The sequence below is a fragment of the Haliotis cracherodii genome, unplaced genomic scaffold, assembly GCF_022045235.1.
Source record: "Haliotis cracherodii isolate W230 unplaced genomic scaffold, xgHalCrac1.p SCAF_4, whole genome shotgun sequence".
In the NCBI taxonomy this organism is placed as follows: Eukaryota; Metazoa; Mollusca; class Gastropoda; order Lepetellida; family Haliotidae; genus Haliotis; species Haliotis cracherodii.
This window is the reverse complement of record NW_027266297.1, coordinates 60,140,248-60,159,937: the sequence shown is the minus strand read 5'-3', so window position 1 is coordinate 60,159,937 and position 19,690 is coordinate 60,140,248. Positions and strand designations below refer to the sequence as shown.

Here is a 19,690-nt window from a genome sequence, read left to right as displayed (position 1 = left end):
CAAACCTAGAAACATAATCGGGGAGAACTGGGATTCGAACCCACAATCATAGGTTTCTAGCTGGTGTGCCCAAGGAACGCAACTCTGCACAACAAATCGCCTTAGGCGACTGGGCCTCCCGTGCGCCCTTATCACAAAAAGAATGTTGGTTCTAAAAGTCAAGGTAAGTATCAACCTGAAGTGTTCGATGATGTGGCAGGATCCATAAATACAAAATGATTGAGAATTGTATTCCATAATTAAATTGACCATATTAGCAGAATTAATAAAGTCGAAGTCATGCCTCTTTTAATGTTGCACGTATCATACATAATGTTCACCAAAAATATGATTTATGAAAAGCTGGGAAAAGATTTTACATGCACAATTTGCTCTCCTTGTTGATCGGTTTCTTTATGCGTGCGAATCAGAAATGCTGCTTGGATTGGCAAAAGCTGAACTTGGGGATTTGGATTGGCAAAATCAAAACTTGCCAAGATGTTTAATTTAAGCTTCAGGTAGGTCAATATTCCAGCAGCTACAGTCGTTGAGTGACAATTATTTGTACGCTACTTCAACCGCCATGGAGGGGAAATATATTTGAGGATAACCCAGAGCCTGTAAGGCTAAATTCATTTTACCGATTTGACTCATAATTTAAATAAGATTCGTTTTACTTTTGTAATATTGTATTAATTTGCATCTAAATTAATGACAAGAATAGTTTGTCAAATCCTGACGATTTCTATCAAATTATGCTCTTCTAACTTTGCTGCATAATTCCATGTGTTACTTAAAAGAATTACACATCTAATGTCTCCTTATATATCAAACTATATTTGTATTGTAGGCAATTACATCTGTTATGTAATTAGAGGTATTCGTAGTTACCCGTAATAAGTGAAATAAAACAATCAAAACACCGCCACAAATGTTTCAGTGATGGTGGATGTTCTCGGAAAAGGTGATCCTATCTTGTCTTATCAATAGCGCACGTTGTCAATGAACGTCAAGATCACAATAGAATTTAAGCTTTCTATACCTTGTAACCTTTTGAAAGAAAAGATTAAACCATTTGACGAAATTTGAATTTTCAAACATGGTCTTCTAAAGGAACTAGAAACAAAAACTTACAGGTTTCACTTTGGTCTCCTCATTGGAAGACACATGCATGTAAAATCGGTTTCAGAACAGAACTCCATGGTCGTCGTTAATGGTAATATAAACGTTGCATGTACACTGTCAGTGGATTCTCCAAACCCGTTGTGTTGGCATTTATCAAAGGAGTGTAGTTCAGTAGTTTCAGAATTTGAAGAAAACCATATGTTCCCAAATGAATTTTAAGAGATTTTCGGGCATGTTCAAAGTGCATTGGTCATATGAAGGCCATAATTAAAAATAGAGCAAGCAAAGGACAAATGTGGTGAACCCCACTACTGATTACATTATTGAAACTTCAATGCCAGAGAACAATCGGCATCGATGATATGCCGAAACAGGTACCACAGGGTATTAAAGGAAAAATGGTGATGAAAATTATATGAATGAATCATAGAAAATCATTGATGACATCAAGTGTTCACGAAAAGGTAAGCATGTCACGCTGTACATGTAGCACGCGAATCGCACAACTTTAGTAAAAAGGGTAAGTGTTTGTTTGTTGCCTCACGCCGCACCCAGTAATGCCCCTGCCATACGGCGGCGGCGTGTAAACAATCAAACCTGGAACAGACAATCATCCAGAACGAGATATCATGAGCGATGATCTACGTAGCCGGGGTGCAACGCCACGCTATCAACCAAGTCATCAGGCCTGATCGGTTACCCGATCCACTAAAGTAAGTGCCAGTGAGTAGGAAGTGTGACAACATCGTCTGTCATGTTGATAAGCGACATGTCATATTTAGTCAATATTCCTCTCAATGCGTACTACATATTTCTGGAAAGATTTTACTAGGCATGAAATGGAGGAACCATAATTGCAAAGCTTAGCTGTAAGCAAGATGCGTCTTTCCATGAAATTTAAATGATATGTAATACTCTAAGTGCCCAAGAGTCTAAAAATCAGAACACAGGAACTTGGCCATGAAGTTTACCTCAAGCTTTAGGTATATCGATGAGATCGTTCAATGATGGTTGAATAAAGGTACTATCACCAGCTTGAAAAACTACTGTATCGTCTTGACAAACTTACGTATTTCATAAAATAAATGTGAACTATACAATACCTGAAATGTTCTCAGCTCTGACACCGCGATGGCTTGATGATGTGGCAGGGTCTACAAATACAAAATGATTGTGAGTTGAATTCGCAGAATTAATGAAGTCAAAGACATGCCTATTTTCTTGTGGCACGTATCATGTACACTGTTCGCCAATTCAAAACGTTTTATGGTAGTAATGTGAAAGACATTTCCAAATGTGACGCATGAATGTCTGATGCATATGCCTATTTGGACCTCCCATATGTTCTCATCTATTTTCAGGTGAACACTTGGCCTGCATTTGCGAGCGTTCGTGACATGTGTCACAGGTGGATCAGGATATGCTCACCTTTTACGGACACCTAGTTTCATCACTATTTCGTAGTGATCAATATGCTCATCTTCTGCTCGAAATCGTACAATGGTCCCAAGCAACTGATGCCGACCATAAGACATGTAACTCAGTTTCGGTTACTTCGTTGATTACGTGTCATCAAGCTCCAACTGCGTGGCACGTTGCTCATGATATTGATAACTGGTTTGTCTCTTCCAGTCTCAATTATGTTCTTGACGTCATAATACAGCTGAAATATTGCTGATACTGGCGTTAAACAAGAAATAAAAAACACACAATATCTTCCAGTTTCTAGTTTGTTGAACATATTGCTAAACACTCTTACCTCCAGAATTCTTCCTTTGCGGCATAAGGGGCTCTTCATCTGGTTCGACATGACGAGTCTGACAAATACATGTTATTGAGAAACCTTCAACACAATATTAATGGGATTTTCGGTAAAAATAGACATAAGGCCATCTTAAATGTTGAAAGCCGTTATTAATATATGTACAAAGTTACATGGTTAATATCTTGCCGTCGGACGAACAGGCCGAATAATGTTGGCAGTTATAGGTTGACATTAAATCATTCTCTGACTGTGGTACATCGATTGAACTATCACAAACACTTCTTAAAGGATGACTAAACTGTTCATTACCGATGCGTCCTGTTGTCTTTCCGATGCGCTATTCCCTGTAAGCAAAATATTAGTTGTTGTAAAAGATTATTAGTCTAAACAATTCACTGAGTTCTTTATAAACAATACATTTTTAACATCATTTATGGTTAACTGTATTAAATTGCTAATTCATAGACATCACAGCTGCCATAATTTAACTATTACGAATATACGCAAAAGGGTGAGTGGGTGAGTGAGTTTGGGTTAACGCCGCTTTTAACAGTATTCCAGTTATATCACTGCGTGTCAGCTTAATGTTGGAGGAAAGCCCGAAGTGATGCAGGTCTCAGACGTTTACCACTTCGGTGAAACCCGCGAGCACCAGTGTGATGCTGACAAACCTGGAATCATAATCGGGGAGAACCGGTATTCGAACCAACAATCATAAGTTTCTGGCGTGCTCAAGGGACGCAACTCTGCACAATAAATCGCCTTAGACGACTGGGCCACCCGTGCCGCCTTATAACCAAAAGAATGTCAGTTCTAAAAGTCAACGTAAGTATCAACCTGAAGTGTTCGATGATGTGGCAGGATCTACAAATACAAAATGATTGAGAATTGAATTCGATAATTAAATTGACCAAATTAGCAGAATTAATATAGTCGAAGTCATGCCTCTTTTTATGTTGTACGTATCATACATAATGTTCACCAACAATATGATTTATGAAAAGTTGGGAAAAGATTTTACATGCACAATTTGCTCTCTTTGTTGATAGGTTTCTTAATGCATGCGAATCAGAAATGCTGCTTGGATTGGCAAAAGCTGAACTTGGGGATTTGGATTGGCAATATCAAAACTTGAGGATTTTGCCAAGATGTTTAATTTAAGCTTCAGGTAGGTCAATATTCCAGCAGCTACAGTCGTTGAGTGACAATTATTTGTACGCTCCTTCAACCGCCATGGAAGGGAAAATATATTTGAGGATAATCCAGAGCCTGTAAGGCCAAATTCATTTTACCCATTTGACTCATAATTTAAATAAGATTCGTTTTACTTTTGTAATATTGTATTAATTTGCATCTAAATTAATGACAAGAATAGTTTGTCAAATCCTGATGATTTCTATCAAATTATGCTCTTTTAACTTTGCTGCATAATTCCATGTGTTACTTAAAGGAATTACACATCTAGTGTCTGCTTATGTATCAAACTATATTTTTATTGTAGGAATTTACATCTGTTATGTAATTAGGGGTATTCATAGTTACCCGTACTAAGTGAAATAAAACAATCAAAACACCGCCACAAATGTTTCAGTGATGGTGGATGTTCTCGGAAAAGGTGATCCTGTCTTGTCTAATCAATAGTGCACGTTGTCAATGAACGTCAAGATCACAATAGAATTTAAGCTTTCTATACTTTGTAACTTTTTGAGAAAAACGATTAAACCATTTGACGAAATTTGAATTTTCAAACATGGTCTTCTAAAAGAACTAGAAACAAAAACTTACTGGTTTCACTTTGGTCTCCTCATTGGAAGACACATGCATGTAAAATCAGTTTCAGAACAGAACTCCATGGTCGTCGTTAATGGTAATATAAACGTTGCATGTACACTGTCAGTAGATTCTCCAAACCGGTTGTGTTGGCATTTATCAAAGGAGTGTAGTTCAGTAGTTTCAGAATTTGAAGAAAACCATATGTCCCCAAATGAATTTTAAGAGATTTTCGGGCATGTTCAAAGTGCATTGGTCATATGAAGGCCATAATTAAAAATAGAGCAAGCAAAGGACAAACCCCACTACTGATTATATTATTGAAACTTCAATGCCAGAGAACAATCGGCATCGATGATATGCCGAAACAGGTACAACAGGGTATAAGAGGTAAAATGGTGATGAAAATTATATGAATGAATCATAGAAAATCATTGATGACATCAAGTGTTCACGAAAAGGTAAGCATGTCACGCTGTACATGTAGCACGCGAATCGCACAACTTTCATAAAAAAAGAGGTAAGTGTTTGTTTGTTGCCTCACGCCGCACCCAGTAATGCCCCTGCCATACGGCGGCGGCGTGTAAACAATCAAACCTGGAACAGACAATCATCCAGAACGAGATATCATGAGCGATGATCTACGTCACCAGGGTGCGACGCCACACTATCAACCAAGTCATCAGGCCTGATCGGTCACCCGATCCATTAAAGTAAGTGCCAGCGAGTAGAGTGTAAAGGCATCGTCTGTCATGTTGATAAGCGTCATGTCATATTTAGTCAATTTTCCTCTCAATGCGTACTACATATTTCTGGAAAGATTTTACAAGGCCTGAAATGGTGGAACCATAATTGCAAAGCTTAGCTGTAAGCAAGATGAGTCTTTCCATGAAATTTAAATGATATGTAATACTCTAAGTGCCCAAGAGCCTAAAAATCAGAACACGGGAACTTGGCCATGAAGTTTACCTCAAGCTTTAGGTATATCGATGAGATCGTTCAATGATGGTTGAATAAAGGTACTATCACCAGCTTGAAAAACTACTGTATCGTCTTGACAAACTTACGTATTTCTTAAAATAAATGTGAACTATACAATACCTGAAATGTTCTCAACTCCGACACCCCGATGGCTTGATGATGTGGCAGGATCTACAAATACAAAATGATGAGAGTTGAATTCGCAGAATTAATGAAGTCAAAGGCATGCCTATTTTCTTGTGGCACGTATCATGTACACTGTTCACCAATTCAAAACGTTTTGTGGTAGTAATGTGGAAGACATTTCCAAATGTGACGCATGAATGTCTGATGCATATGCCTATTTTGACCTTCCATATGTTCTCATCTATTTTCAGGTGAACACTTGGCCTGCATTTGTGAGCCTTCGTGACATGTGCCACAGGTGGATCAGGATATGCTCACCTTTTACGGACACCTAGTTTCATCACTATTTCGTAGTGATCAATATGCTCATGTTCTGCTCGAAATCGTACAATGGACTCTGCTTTCAGCAGAGGAAAGTTAGGATAATGGAAACGGTTTTGTCGCCTTTATTAACTTTTGGGGTCCAACATGAATGATAAGTCATGCATATCTTCTAATTGCGCCCCTTCCATATTCCGGGTTAGAATAGGTCCCCAGCAACTGATGCCGACCATAAGAGAAGTAACTCAGTCTCGGTGACTTCGTTGATTACGTGTCATCAAGCTCCAACTGCGTGGCACGTTGCTCATGATATTAATAACTGGTTTGTCTGTTCCAGTCTCAATTATGTTCTGGACGTCATAATACAGCTGAAATATTGCTGATACTGGCGTTAAACAAGAAATTAAAAACACACAATATCTTCCAGATTCTAGTTTGTTGAACATATTGCTAAACACTCTTACCTCCAGAATTCTCCCTTTGCGGCATAAGGGGCTCTTCATCTGGTTCGACATGACGAGTCTGACAAATACATGTTATTGAGAAACCTTCAACACAATATTAATGGGATTTTCGGTAAAAATAGACATAAGGCCATCTTAAATGTTGAAAGCCGTTATTAATATATGTACAAAGTTACATGGTTAATATCTTGCCGTCGGACGAACAGGCCGAATAATGTTGGCAGTTATAGGTTGACATTAAATCATTCTCTGACTGTGGTACATCGATTGAACTATCACAAACACTTCTTAAAAGATGACTAAACTGTTCATTACCGATGCGTCCTGTTGTCTTTCCGATGCGCTATTCCCTGTAAGCAAAATATTAGTTGTTGTATAAGATCATTATTCTAAACAATTCACTGAGTTCTTTATAAACAATACATTTTTAACATCATTTATGGTTAACTGTTTTAAATTGCTAATTCATAGACATCACAGCTGCCATAATTTAACTATTACGAATATACGCAAAGGGTGAGTGGGTGAGTGAGTTTGGTTTAACGCCGCTTTTAACAGTATTCCAGTTATATCACTGCGTGTCAGCTTAATGTTGGAGGAAAGCCCGAAGTGGTGCAGGTCTCGGGCGTTTACCACTTCGATGAAACCCGCGAGCACCGGTGTGATGCTGACAAACCTGGAATCATAATCGGGGAGAACCGGTATTCGAACCAACAATCATAGGTTTCTGGCGTGCTCAAGGGACGCAAATCTGCACAATAAATCGCCTTAGACGACTGGGCCACCCGTGCCTCCTTATGAAAGAATGTCAGTTCTAAAAGTCAAGGTAAGTATCAACCTGAAGTGTTCGATGATGTGGCAGGATCTACAAATACAAAATGATTGAGAATTGAATTCGATAATTAAATTGACCAAATTAGCAGAATTAATATAGTCGAAGTCATGCCTCTTTTTATGTTGTACGTATCATACATAATGTTCACCAACAATATGATTTATGAAAAGTTGGGAAAGATTTTACATGCACAATTTGCTCTCTTTGTTGATAGGTTTCTTTATGCATGCGAATCAGAAATGCTGCTTGGATTGGCAAAAGCTGAACTTGGGGAATTTGATTGTCAAAATCAAAACTTGAGGATTTTGCCAAGATGTTTAATTTAAGCTTCAGGTAGGTCGATATTCCAGCAGCTACAGTCGTTGAGTAACAATTATTTGTACGCTACTTCAACCGCCATGGAAGGGAAAATATATTTGAGGATAATCAAGAGCCTGTAAGGCCAAATTCATTTTACCGATTTGACTCATAATTTAAATAAGATTCGTTTTACTTTTGTAATATTGTATTAATTTGCATCTAAATTAATGACAAGAATAGTTTGTCAAATCCTGATGATTTCTATCAAATTATGCTCTTTTAACTTTGCTGAAAAATTCCATGTGTTACTTAAAAGAATCACACATCTAGTGTCTGCTTAAGTATCAAACTATATTTTTATTGTAGGAATTTACATCTGTTATGTAATTAGGGGTATTCATAGTTACCCGTACTAAGTGAAATAAAACAATCAAAACACCGCCACAAATGTTTCAGTGATGGTGGATGTTCTCGGAAAAGGTGATCCTGTCTTGTCTAATCAATAGTGCACGTTGTCAATGAACGTCAGTTCACAATAGAATTTAAGCTTTCTATACTTTGTAACTTTTTGAGAAAAAACGATTAAACCATTTGACGAAATTTGAATTTTCAAACATGGTCTTCTAAAGGAACTAGAAACAAAAACTTACTGGTTTCACTTTGGTCTCCTCATTGGAAGACACATGCATGTAAAATCGGTTTCAGAACAGAACTCCATGGTCGTCGTTAATGGTAATATAAACGTTGCATGTACACTGACAGTAGATTCTCCAAACCGATTGTGTTGGCATTTATCAAAGGAGTGTAGTTCAGTAGTTTCAGAATTTGAAGAAAACCATAGGTCTCCAAATGCATTTTAAGAGATTTTCGGGCATGTTCAAAGTGCATTGGTCATATGAAGGCCATAATTAAAAATAGAGCAAGCAAAGGACAAATGTGGTGAACCCCACTACTGATTACATTATTGAAACATCAATGCCAGAGAACAATCGGCATCGATGATATGCCGAAACAGGTACCACAGGGTATGAAAGGCAAAATGGTGATGAAAATTATATGAATGAATCATAGAAAATCATTGATGACATCAAGTGTTCACGAAAAGGTAAGCATGTCACGCTGTACATGTAGGACGCGAATCGCACAACTTTAGTAAAAAGGGTAAGTGTTTGTTTGTTGCCTCACGCCGCACCCAGTAATGCCCCTGCCATACGGCGGCGGCGTGTAAACAATCAAACCTGGAACAGACAATCATCCAGAACGAGATATCATGAGCGATGATCTACGTTGCCGGGGTGCAACGCCACGCTATCAACCAAGTCATCAGGCCTGATCGGTTACCCGATCCACTAAAGTAAGTGCCAGTGAGTAGGAAGTGTGACAACATCGTCTGTCATGTTGATAAGCGACATGTCATATTTAGTCATTATTCCTCTCAATGCGTACTACATATTTCTGGAAAGATTTTACTAGGCCTTAAATGGAGGAACCATAATTGCAAAGCTTAGCTGTAAGCAAGATGCGTCTTTCCATGAAATTTAAATAATATGTAATACTCTAATTGCCCAAGAGCCTAAAAATCAAAACACGGGAACTTGGCCATGAAGTGTACCTCAAGCTTTAGGTATATTGATGAGATCGTTCAATGATGGTTGAATAGAGGTACTATCACCAGCTTGAAAAACTACTGTATCGTCTTGACAAACTTACGTATTTCTTAAAACAAATGTAAACTATACAATACCTGAAATGTCCTCAGCTCTGACATCGCGATGGCTTGATGATGTGGCAGGGTCTACAAATACAAAATGATTGAGAGTTGAATTCGCAGAATTAATACAGTCAAAGGTATACCTATTTTTCTTGTGGCACGTATCATGTACACTGTTCACCAATTCAATACGTTTTATGGTAGTAATGTGAAAGACATTTCCAAATGTTACGCATGAATGTCTGATGCAATTGCCTTTATGACCTACCATAATTTCTCATGCATTTTTAGGTGAACACTTGGCCTGCATTTGCGAGCGTTCGTGACATGTGCCACAAGTGGATCAGGATACGCTCACCTTTTACGGACACCTAGTTTCATCACTATTTCGTAGTGATCAATATGCTCATGTTCTGCTCGAAATCGTACAATGAATTCTGCTTTCAGCAGAGGAAACTTATGTTAATGGAAACGGTTTTGTCGCCTTTATTTACTTTTTGGGTCCAACATGAATGATAAGTCATGCATATCTTCTTATTGCGCCCCTTCCATATTCCGGGTTAGAATAGGTCCCCATACCAGCAACTGATGCCGGCAAAATCAAAACTTGCCAAGATGTTTAATTTAAGCTTCAGGTAGGTCGATATTCCAGCAGCTACAGTCGTTGAGTGACAATTATTTGTACGCTACTTCAACCGCCATGGAGGGGAAATATATTTGAGGATAACCCAGAGCCTGTAAGGCTAAATTCATTTTACCGATTTGACCCATAATTTAAATAATATTCGTTTTACTTTTGTAATATTGTATTAATTTGCATCTAAATTAATGACAAGAATAGTTTGTCAAATCCTGACGATTTCTATCAAATTATGCTCTTCTAACTTTGCTGCATAATTCCATGTGTTACTTAAAAGAATCACACATCTAATGTCTCCTTATATATCAAACTATATTTTTATTGTAGGCAATTACATCTGTTATGTAATTAGAGGTATTCGTAGTTACCCGTACTAAGTGAAATAAAACAATCAAAACACCGCCACAAATGTTTCAGTGATGTGGATGTTCTCGGAAAAGGTGATCCTATCTTGTCTTATCAATAGCGCACGTTGTCAATGAACGTCAAGATCACAATAGAACTTAAGCTTTCTATACCTTGTAACCTTTTGAAAGAAAAGATTAAACCATTTGACGAAATTTGAATTTTCAAACATGGTCTTCTAAAGGAACTAGAAACAAAAACTTACTGGTTTCACTTTGGTCTCCTCATTGGAAGACACGTGCATGTAAAATCGGTTTCAGAACAGAACTCCATGGTCGTCGTTAATGGTAATATAAACGTTGCATGTACACTGTCAGTGGATTCTCCAAACCCGTTGTGTTGGCATTTATCAAAGGAGTGTAGTTCAGTAGTTTCAGAATTTGAAGAAAACCATAGGTCTCCAAATGCATTTTTTAGAGATTTTCGGGCATGTTCAAAGTGCATTGGTCATATGAAGGCCATAATTAAAAATAGAGCAAGCAAAGGACAAATGTGGTGAACCCCACTACTGATTACATTATTGAAACATCAATGCCAGAGAACAATCGGCATCGATGATATGCCGAAACAGGTACCACAGGGTATGAAAGGCAAAATGGTGATGAAAATTATATGAATGAATCATAGAAAATCATTGATGACATCAAGTGTTCACGAAAAGGTAAGCATGTCACGCTGTACATGTAGGACGCGAATCGCACAACTTTAGTAAAAAGGGTAAGTGTTTGTTTGTTGCCTCACGCCGCACCCAGTAATGCCCCTGTCATACGGCGGCGGCGTGTAAACAATCAAACCTGGAACAGACAATCATCCAGAACGAGATATCATGAGCGATGATCTACGTCGCCGGGGTGCAACGCCACGCTATCAACCAAGTCATCAGGCCTGATCGGTTACGCGATCCACTAAAGTAAGTGCCAGTGAGTAGGAAGTGTGACAACATCGTCTGTCATGTTGATAAGCGACATGTCATATTTAGTCATTATTCCTCTCAATGCGTACTACATATTTCTGGAAAGATTTTACTAGGCCTTAAATGGAGGAACCATAATTGCAAAGCTTAGCTGTAAGCAAGATGCGTCTTTCCATGAAATTTAAATAATATGTAATACTCTAAGTGCCCAAGAGCCTAAAAATCAAAACACGGGAACTTGGCCATGAAGTGTACCTCAAGCTTTAGGTATATTGATGAGATCGTTCAATGATGGTTGAATAAAGGTACTATCACCAGCTTGAAAAACTACTGTATCGTCTTGACAAACTTACGTATTTCTTAAAACAAATGTAAACTATACAATACCTGAAATGTCCTCAGCTCTGACATCGCGATGGCTTGATGATGTGGCAGGGTCTACAAATACAAAATGATTGAGAGTTGAATTCGCAGAATTAATACAGTCAAAGGTATACCTATTTTTCTTGTGGCACGTATCATGTACACTGTTCACCAATTCAAAACGTTTTATGGTAGTAATGTGAAAGACATTTCCAAATGTGACGCATGAATGTCTGATGCAATTGCCTTTATGACCTACCATAATTTCTCATGCATTTTTAGGTGAACACTTGGCCTGCATTTGCGAGCGTTCGTGACATGTGCCACAAGTGGATCAGGATACGCTCACCTTTTACGGACACCTAGTTTCATCACTATTTCGTAGTGATCAATATGCTCATGTTCTGCTCGAAATCGTACAATGGATTCTGCTTTCAGCAGAGGAAACTTATGTTAATGGAAACGGTTTTGTCGCCTTTATTTACTTTTTGGGTCCAACATGAATGATAAGTCATGCATATCTTCTTATTGCGCCCCTTCCATATTCCGGGTTAGAATAGGTCCCCATACCAGCAACTGATGCCGGCAAAATCAAAACTTGCCAAGATGTTTAATTTAAGCTTCAGGTAGGTCGATATTCCAGCAGCTACAGTCGTTGAGTGACAATTATTTGTACGCTACTTCAACCGCCATGGAGGGGAAATATATTTGAGGATAACCCAGAGCCTGTAAGGCTAAATTCATTTTACCGATTTGACCCATAATTTAAATAATATTCGTTTTACTTTTGTAATATTGTATTAATTTGCATCTAAATTAATGACAAGAATAGTTTGTCAAATCCTGACGATTTCTATCAAATTATGCTCTTCTAACTTTGCTGCATAATTCCATGTGTTACTTAAAAGAATCACACATCTAATGTCTCCTTATATATCAAACTATATTTTTATTGTAGGCAATTACATCTGTTATGTAATTAGAGGTATTCGTAGTTACCCGTACTAAGTGAAATAAAACAATCAAAACACCGCCACAAATGTTTCAGTGATGGTGGATGTTCTCGGAAAAGGTGATCCTATCTTGTCTTATCAATAGCGCACGTTGTCAATGAACGTCAAGATCACAATAGAACTTAAGCTTTCTATACCTTGTAACCTTTTGAAAGAAAAGATTAAACCATTTGACGAAATTTGAATTTTCAAACATGGTCTTCTAAAGGAACTAGAAACAAAAACTTACTGGTTTCACTTTGGTCTCCTCATTGGAAGACACATGCATGTAAAATCGGTTTCAGAACAGAACTCCATGGTCGTCGTTAATGGTAATATAAACGTTGCATGTACACTGTCAGTGGATTCTCCAAACCCGTTGTGTTGGCATTTATCAAAGGAGTGTAGTTCAGTAGTTTCAGAATTTGAAGAAAACCATAGGTCTCCAAATGCATTTTTTAGAGATTTTCGGGCATGTTCAAAGTGCATTGGTCATATGAAGGCCATAATTAAAAATAGAGCAAGCAAAGGACAAATGTGGTGAACCCCACTACTGATTACATTATTGAAACATCAATGCCAGAGAACAATCGGCATCGATGATATGCCGAAACAGGTACCACAGGGTATGAAAGGCAAAATGGTGATGAAAATTATATGAATGAATCATAGAAAATCATTGATGACATCAAGTGTTCACGAAAAGGTAAGGATGTCACGCTGTACATGTAGGACGCGAATCGCACAACTTTAGTAAAAAGGGTAAGTGTTTGTTTGTTGCCTCACGCCGCACCCAGTAATGCCCCTGTCATACGGCGGCGGCGTGTAAACAATCAAACCTGGAACAGACAATCATCCAGAACGAGATATCATGAGCGATGATCTACGTCGCCGGGGTGCAACGCCACGCTATCAACCAAGTCATCAGGCCTGATCGGTTACGCGATCCACTAAAGTAAGTGCCAGTGAGTAGGAAGTGTGACAACATCGTCTGTCATGTTGATAAGCGACATGTCATATTTAGTCATTATTCCTCTCAATGCGTACTACATATTTCTGGAAAGATTTTACTAGGCCTTAAATGGAGGAACCATAATTGCAAAGCTTAGCTGTAAGCAAGATGCGTCTTTCCATGAAATTTAAATAATATGTAATACTCTAAGTGCCCAAGAGCCTAAAAATCAAAACACGGGAACTTGGCCATGAAGTGTACCTCAAGCTTTAGGTATATTGATGAGATCGTTCAATGATGGTTGAATAAAGGTACTATCACCAGCTTGAAAAACTACTGTATCGTCTTGACAAACTTACGTATTTCTTAAAACAAATGTAAACTATACAATACCTGAAATGTCCTCAGCTCTGACATCGCGATGGCTTGATGATGTGGCAGGGTCTACAAATACAAAATGATTGAGAGTTGAATTCGCAGAATTAATACAGTCAAAGGTATACCTATTTTTCTTGTGGCACGTATCATGTACACTGTTCACCAATTCAAAACGTTTTATGGTAGTAATGTGAAAGACATTTCCAAATGTGACGCATGAATGTCTGATGCAATTGCCTTTATGACCTACCATAATTTCTCATGCATTTTTAGGTGAACACTTGGCCTGCATTTGCGAGCGTTCGTGACATGTGCCACAAGTGGATCAGGATACGCTCACCTTTTACGGACACCTAGTTTCATCACTATTTCGTAGTGATCAATATGCTCATGTTCTGCTCGAAATCGTACAATGGATTCTGCTTTCAGCAGAGGAAACTTATGTTAATGGAAACGGTTTTGTCGCCTTTATTTACTTTTTGGGTCCAACATGAATGATAAGTCATGCATATCTTCTTATTGCGCCCCTTCCATATTCCGGGTTAGAATAGGTCCCCATACCAGCAACTGATGCCGGCAAAATCAAAACTTGCCAAGATGTTTAATTTAAGCTTCAGGTAGGTCGATATTCCAGCAGCTACAGTCGTTGAGTGACAATTATTTGTACGCTACTTCAACCGCCATGGAGGGGAAATATATTTGAGGATAACCCAGAGCCTGTAAGACTAAATTCATTTTACCGATTTGACCCATAATTTAAATAAGATTCGTTTTACTTTTGTAATATTGTATTAATTTGCATCTAAATTAATGACAAGAATTGTTTGTCAAATCCTGACGATTTCTATCAAATTATGCTCTTCTAACTTTGCTGCATAATTCCATGTGTTACTTAAAAGAATCACACATCTAATGTCTCCTTATATATCAAACTATATTTTTATTGTAGGCAATTACATCTGTTATGTAATTAGAGGTATTCGTAGTTACCCGTACTAAGTGAAATAAAACAATCAAAACACCGCCACAAATGTTTCAGTGATGTGGATGTTCTCGGAAAAGGTGATCCTATCTTGTCTTATCAATAGCGCACGTTGTCAATGAACGTCAAGATCACAATAGAACTTAAGCTTTCTATACCTTGTAACCTTTTGAAAGAAAAGATTAAACCATTTGACGAAATTTGAATTTTCAAACATGGTCTTCTAAAGGAACTAGAAACAAAAACTTACTGGTTTCACTTTGGTCTCCTCATTGGAAGACACGTGCATGTAAAATCGGTTTCAGAACAGAACTCCATGGTCGTCGTTAATGGTAATATAAACGTTGCATGTACACTGTCAGTGGATTCTCCAAACCCGTTGTGTTGGCATTTATCAAAGGAGTGTAGTTCAGTAGTTTCAGAATTTGAAGAAAACCATAGGTCTCCAAATGCATTTTTTAGAGATTTTCGGGCATGTTCAAAGTGCATTGGTCATATGAAGGCCATAATTAAAAATAGAGCAAGCAAAGGACAAATGTGGTGAACCCCACTACTGATTACATTATTGAAACATCAATGCCAGAGAACAATCGGCATCGATGATATGCCGAAACAGGTACCACAGGGTATGAAAGGCAAAATGGTGATGAAAATTATATGAATGAATCATAGAAAATCATTGATGACATCAAGTGTTCACGAAAAGGTAAGCATGTCACGCTGTACATGTAGGACGCGAATCGCACAACTTTAGTAAAAAGGGTAAGTGTTTGTTTGTTGCCTCACGCCGCACCCAGTAATGCCCCTGTCATACGGCGGCGGCGTGTAAACAATCAAACCTGGAACAGACAATCATCCAGAACGAGATATCATGAGCGATGATCTACGTCGCCGGGGTGCAACGCCACGCTATCAACCAAGTCATCAGGCCTGATCGGTTACGCGATCCACTAAAGTAAGTGCCAGTGAGTAGGAAGTGTGACAACATCGTCTGTCATGTTGATAAGCGACATGTCATATTTAGTCATTATTCCTCTCAATGCGTACTACATATTTCTGGAAAGATTTTACTAGGCCTTAAATGGAGGAACCATAATTGCAAAGCTTAGCTGTAAGCAAGATGCGTCTTTCCATGAAATTTAAATAATATGTAATACTCTAAGTGCCCAAGAGCCTAAAAATCAAAACACGGGAACTTGGCCATGAAGTGTACCTCAAGCTTTAGGTATATTGATGAGATCGTTCAATGATGGTTGAATAAAGGTACTATCACCAGCTTGAAAAACTACTGTATCGTCTTGACAAACTTACGTATTTCTTAAAACAAATGTAAACTATACAATACCTGAAATGTCCTCAGCTCTGACATCGCGATGGCTTGATGATGTGGCAGGGTCTACAAATACAAAATGATTGAGAGTTGAATTCGCAGAATTAATACAGTCAAAGGTATACCTATTTTTCTTGTGGCACGTATCATGTACACTGTTCACCAATTCAAAACGTTTTATGGTAGTAATGTGAAAGACATTTCCAAATGTGACGCATGAATGTCTGATGCAATTGCCTTTATGACCTACCATAATTTCTCATGCATTTTTAGGTGAACACTTGGCCTGCATTTGCGAGCGTTCGTGACATGTGCCACAAGTGGATCAGGATACGCTCACCTTTTACGGACACCTAGTTTCATCACTATTTCGTAGTGATCAATATGCTCATGTTCTGCTCGAAATCGTACAATGGATTCTGCTTTCAGCAGAGGAAACTTATGTTAATGGAAACGGTTTTGTCGCCTTTATTTACTTTTTGGGTCCAACATGAATGATAAGTCATGCATATCTTCTTATTGCGCCCCTTCCATATTCCGGGTTAGAATAGGTCCCCATACCAGCAACTGATGCCGGCAAAATCAAAACTTGCCAAGATGTTTAATTTAAGCTTCAGGTAGGTCGATATTCCAGCAGCTACAGTCGTTGAGTGACAATTATTTGTACGCTACTTCAACCGCCATGGAGGGGAAATATATTTGAGGATAACCCAGAGCCTGTAAGACTAAATTCATTTTACCGATTTGACCCATAATTTAAATAAGATTCGTTTTACTTTTGTAATATTGTATTAATTTGCATCTAAATTAATGACAAGAATTGTTTGTCAAATCCTGACGATTTCTATCAAATTATGCTCTTCTAACTTTGCTGCATAATTCCATGTGTTACTTAAAAGAATCACACATCTAATGTCTCCTTATATATCAAACTATATTTTTATTGTAGGCAATTACATCTGTTATGTAATTAGAGGTATTCGTAGTTACCCGTACTAAGTGAAATAAAACAATCAAAACACCGCCACAAATGTTTCAGTGATGTGGATGTTCTCGGAAAAGGTGATCCTATCTTGTCTTATCAATAGCGCACGTTGTCAATGAACGTCAAGATCACAATAGAACTTAAGCTTTCTATACCTTGTAACCTTTTGAAAGAAAAGATTAAACCATTTGACGAAATTTGAATTTTCAAACATGGTCTTCTAAAGGAACTAGAAACAAAAACTTACTGGTTTCACTTTGGTCTCCTCATTGGAAGACACGTGCATGTAAAATCGGTTTCAGAACAGAACTCCATGGTCGTCGTTAATGGTAATATAAACGTTGCATGTACACTGTCAGTGGATTCTCCAAACCCGTTGTGTTGGCATTTATCAAAGGAGTGTAGTTCAGTAGTTTCAGAATTTGAAGAAAACCATAGGTCTCCAAATGCATTTTAAGAGATTTTCGGGCATGTTCAAAGTGCATTGGTCATATGAAGGCCATAATTAAAAATAGAGCAAGCAAAGAACAAATGTGGTGAACCCGACTACTGATTACATTATTGAAACATCAATGCCAGAGAACAATCGGCATCGATGATATGCCGAAACAGGTACCACAGGGTATGAAAGGCAAAATGGTGATGAAAATTATATGAATGAATCATAGAAAATCATTGATGACATCAAGTGTTCACGAAAAGGTAAGGATGTCACGCTGTACATGTAGGACGCGAATCGCACAACTTTAGTAAAAAGGGTAAGTGTTTGTTTGTTGCCTCACGCCGCACCCAGTAATGCCCCTGTCATACGGCGGCGGCGTGTAAACAATCAAACCTGGAACAGACAATCATCCAGAACGAGATCTCATCAGCGATGATCTACGTCGCCGGGGTGCAACGCCACGCTATCAACCAAGTCATCAGGCCTGATCGGTTACCCGATCCACTAAAGTAAGTGCCAGTGAGTAGGAAGTGTGACAACATCGTCTGTCATGTTGATAAGCGACATGTCATATTTAGTCATTATTCCTCTCAATGCGTACTACATATTTCTGGAAAGATTTTACTAGGCCTTAAATGGAGGAACCATAATTGCAAAGCTTAGCTGTAAGCAAGATGCGTATTTCCATGAAATTCAAATAATATGTAATACTCTAAGTGCCCAAGAGCCTAAAAATCAAAACACGGGAACTTGGCCATGAAGTGTACCTCAAGCTTTAGGTATATTGATGAGATCGTTCAATGATGGTTGAATAAAGGTACTATCACCAGCTTGAAAAACTACTGTATCGTCTTGACAAACTTACGTATTTCTTAAAACAAATGTAAACTATACAATACCTGAAATGTCCTCAGCTCTGACATCGCGATGGCTTGATGATGTGGCAGGGTCTACAAATACAAAATGATTGAGAGTTGAATTCGCAGAATTAATACAGTCAAAGGTATACCTATTTTTCTTGTGGCACGTATCATGTACACTGTTCACCAATTCAAAACGTTTTATGGTAGTAATGTGAAAGACATTTCCAAATGTGACGCATGAATGTCTGATGCAATTGCCTTTATGACCTACCATAATTTCTCATGCATTTTTAGGTGAACACTTGGCCTGCATTTGCGAGCGTTCGTGACATGTGCCACAAGTGGATCAGGATACGCTCACCTTTTACGGACACCTAGTTTCATCACTATTTCGTAGTGATCAATATGCTCATGTTCTGCTCGAAATCGTACAATGGATTCTGCTTTCAGCAGAGGAAACTTATGTTAATGGAAACGGTTTTGTCGCCTTTATTTACTTTTTGGGTCCAACATGAATGATAAGTCATGCATATCTTCTTATTGCGCCCCTTCCATATTCCGGGTTAGAATAGGTCCCCATACCAGCAACTGATGCCGGCAAAATCAAAACTTGCCAAGATGTTTAATTTAAGCTTCAGGTAGGTCGATATTCCAGCAGCTACAGTCGTTGAGTGACAATTATTTGTACGCTACTTCAACCGCCATGGAGGGGAAATATATTTGAGGATAACCCAGAGCCTGTAAGACTAAATTCATTTTACCGATTTGACTCATAATTTAAATAAGATTCGTTTTACTTTTGTAATATTGTATTAATTTGCATCTAAATTAATGACAAGAATAGTTTGTCAAATCCTGACGATTTCTATCAAATTATGCTCTTCTAACTTTGCTGCATAATTCCATGTGTTACTTAAAAGAATCACACATCTAATATCTCCTTATATATCAAACTATATTTTTATTGTAGGCAATTACATCTGTTATGTAATTAGGGGTATTCGTAGTTACCCGTACTAAGTGAAATAAAACAATCAAAACACCGCCACAAATGTTTCAGTGATGGTG

General features: G+C 38.1%; 1 pseudogene; it reads right to left on the bottom strand.

Annotated features, from left to right (window-relative positions):
- Positions 1–19,690, bottom strand: part of LOC139479551 (uncharacterized) — a 63,525-nt pseudogene that overhangs the window by 3,745 nt on the left and 40,090 nt on the right.